Here is a 3673-nt window from a genome sequence, read left to right on the forward strand (position 1 = left end):
CATATTTTAGCTTAAGCAGTGAATAGAGACTGCAGAACTCTTTTTGAAATTTTAAGATGTTGGTTTCCAGCAATATAGAAAATAAAATTTGGAAGTAGCTGCAAAAGAATGGATTTTTATTTTCATTTAGAAGTGGGTCCAAGGTTTAGAGAAAAACTCCCCTCTCTGGGTTCAAATATCGTTTACCCTGAAGAGACTATGCCTTCCTGTTTGATAGAAAACACATGAAAGTGTTCTAATTGTGAAACAGCCCCAGGAAAGTGGTATTTAGGAGAATGAAATGCTAAGCATGAAATCACAAACCTGGAAGAGACCCTATGAGAACATCTAGTTCTGCCTTCATCTTCCAACTGAGAATAGCTAACTCATCCTGTATGGGTTATTTTCTGTTTTGGTAGGATTCATAAGTCTACATTTTCATCTTTAGTGCCCTTTCACATGACATGTTTCAGTTAATGGTGGACTATCTGGGTAATCACAAGAAGCTACCAGTACCCAACAAAGCACCTGGCACATACATAGTATACAGTAGAACTTCTATTAGAAGGAATGAATGCATCAACACATGAAAAAAATGAAGGCTGGATAGTAGAAAATTTAATGGGATTCTTACTGTGTGATTAATTAATAAAATAGAAATGAATTGTGTCCAAACTCAATGTCTTGCAAGCTCTCCATTTCTCATTCTATAGTGTGGATTTTGACCTTAATAAGTAAGATGACCATGTAATGTATATGCCAAACAAGGACCCTTTTCAGTGTGAAAGGGGGCACTATTTATTTTATTTATTTATTAGGGGACACTGTTAATAATGACACCAGGACAACAAGACTGCTCTGGGCAAACTGGAACCAACAGTCACCCTCTCAGTTCTGTGATTCATCAGTCCTACACAATTCGCAGACCTGTACCCCTGAAACAAATAATATATGTTAATTAAAAAATTAAAAAAAAATAAAAACAGAACAAAAAACCAGCCACCCTCTCAATGAGGGATTAGGAACAGAAAACAATATATTCCTATAGACTCTAAAATAAGAAACAAGGGAGTTTTAAATCACAAATGAAGAAATGAAGATTGGAGGTGTTTCACTATCAATATTTAAAGTTCTGACCATGAACAAGATTACCTCATCTTGGAATTATGGTAAGAATTGGGGCAAAATGACAGATAAAGACTTGTTTCTAATAATTAGGAAAGAAATAAGAATTAAATTCTTATCAAAAGCCAGACTCAGGGGCGCCTGGGTGGCTCAGTTATTAAGCGTCTGCCTTCGGCTCAGGTCATGATCCCAGGGTCCTGGGATCGAGCCCCACATCGGGCTCCCTGGTCCGCGGGAGGCCTGCTTCTCCCTCTCCCATTCCCCCTGCTTGTGTTCCCTCTCTCACTGTGTCTCTCTCTGTCGAAAAAATAAATAAAATCTTAAAAAAAAAAAAAAAAGCTAAACTCAGAGTGCACCCAGCAGCCCCCTAGAACCGTCTCTTGGATTGAACAGACTGGGTACTCCCACCCCTTCCCCACCTCCTCCTATTCCTGCCAACCTCTCACCACCCTCTAGCCCCTCCCCTTCCATTAGCAACTTCCGGTGGAATCATGTTCCTGGCTATCTCAGACTTCCGATTTCCGGGACCTGCAAGCACCATGTTTTGTGCTTAGCTCCTCGTCGCAAACCAACCATGAGTGCCCAGATCCACCAGGATTATTCCGCCGAGGTGGAGGCTGCACTCCAGCACCTGGTAAACCTGCATCTGCAGGCCTCCTATACCTACTGTGCTCTGTGCTTTTTTTTTGAAGGTAACGATGTAGCTCTGAAGGGCGCGGGCCACTTCTTCCAGGAGTTGTCTGAGGAGAAGCATGAGGGTGCGCCGCGCTTCTTGAAGATGCAAAACCAGTGGAGTGGCTGCCCCCTCCACCAGGATGAGCAGAATCTGTCCGAAGATAAGTGGCTTAGCAGCGTGGATGCTATGGAAGCCGTGATGGCCTTGGAGAAGAACTTGAACCAGGCCCTTCTGGATCTGCATGCCCTGGGTTCTGCCAACACAGATCCTCGTCTCTGTGACTTTCTGGAGAGCCATTTCCTGGAAGAGGTGATGAAACTCATCAAGAAGATGGGTGACCATCTGACCAACCTCTGCAGGCTGGCTGGCCCGCAGGCCGCGCTGAGCGAGTAGCTCTTCGAAAGGCTCACCCTGAAGCCTGACTAGGAGACTCCGGTGCCCAGCAGCCTTTGAGGAACCCGTCTGCCTTCCCCTGGTGTCGGAATTTCTGCTGGAGCCTCTTTCTCCACCCAGGAGGCAACTTTTTAACCACGATGAAACCCTTGTCCAAGCTGTGAGATCAAATGGAAACAAAAAAGGTCCTTTTTGCAGAAGGGTGAAAAAAAGCTAGGCTGCGGGGTGGCAGGGGGGGTAAATATACAGAATACGATGAAGGATTTGTAGTATGTTTAATTCCGTAGATTTTCTTAAGACATTGTTCATAACTTTTGTGAATTGCCTGTGTACACTGAGGATCCGATACACTATGTTTTCTCTGTCAAGAAAAATGAACTTACCTATTCATGAAACGCATACAATTTTAGAGGTTTTAGAATTTCTCTGAAGCCATTCTTGGTACTGGACTAAATTCTGTTGTTTTAAAATTTATCCTTTGGTTTTGCCTAGCAGAGGAGAGAGCTGAGTACCTTGACCATATCATATTGTGCCCACCCCCAACCCTCAAACTCATGATAAAATCAATTTTCCTGGTTTTTAAGTTCCTGTGATGCCATCTGCTATATTGAATATAATAAGAAAAAGCCCTGTGAAATTCATCTTTGTGTCTCCAATTAGGTTGCTACTGAGAACACTGATTATTATATCATACACTGACCTCTTTATGAAGCCTCTCAAGAGAAATTTCTTTCTGGTCTTAGTATTAGGAATAAGAGTTCTTCACTTGGGTAATTGGTTTGTTTTTGTTTTATGGACACTGTAAATGATGTAACTAATTAAATTTCCTTTTCTGACTGCCTGTGAGAAAACTTAGAGCCAAATTTGTGGTCCACCCAGAGTTAAAGGAGTAGGATTGTATAAGCATTTTTACACAAGCTTCATCTCTGATTCTGCTGTTACTAATTTCTTGGTGTATGTTATGGATCCTTTTAAGCCACCTTAAGCCCTTTCTAGAACAAGGTTGTGTATAAATAGATAAATAAACTTTAAATATGCTGATTAAAAAATGGCTCTGCAGTTCATTTCAGAGAAAAGAGAAGATAACTTTAAGGAAGCACTAACAGAGCCAGAGTGATTAGAATGGAGGTGGGTCAGATGGAGGTTAAATTCCAGAAGCCAAAAGAAGGAGAAGCAGTAAAATATAGCATTCTTTTAAAAGTGTGCTTCATTTTCCTCGTGAGTTCTTTTCTACTACATGCATACATTTGTGTCCCACAGATAGCAATATAATAATTACGTATTATTTTCCTTGCCCTTTGCAAAACTGGAATTATAACTTGTCCTCAAACCACCGAAGTTGAAAAAATCCATTCTTTTTCTACAGCACCTTTCCTTCCTGGAGCAGGAAGACCAAGGGCATACTACCATTTCTTTTATCTTACAAGGGTTAGAGGCATAGGAAGAATATTTTACAGAGATTGGGACAATTGTTTTGCTCAGTTAAGGAGAAAACCTTAC

The 3673-nt window shown here is 41.3% G+C and overlaps 1 pseudogene; it reads left to right on the forward strand.

The window, feature by feature from the left end:
• Positions 1-1678: 1678 nt before the first annotated feature.
• LOC114216859 (ferritin light chain-like) lies at positions 1679-2206 on the forward strand (annotated as a pseudogene).
• Positions 2207-3673: the final 1467 nt, after the last annotated feature.

This window comes from Eumetopias jubatus, unplaced genomic scaffold, assembly GCF_037043125.1.
Source record: "Eumetopias jubatus isolate StellerSeaLion01/CBP00866 unplaced genomic scaffold, mEumJub1_p1.0 scaffold_11, whole genome shotgun sequence".
Taxonomy (NCBI): domain Eukaryota; kingdom Metazoa; phylum Chordata; class Mammalia; order Carnivora; family Otariidae; genus Eumetopias; species Eumetopias jubatus.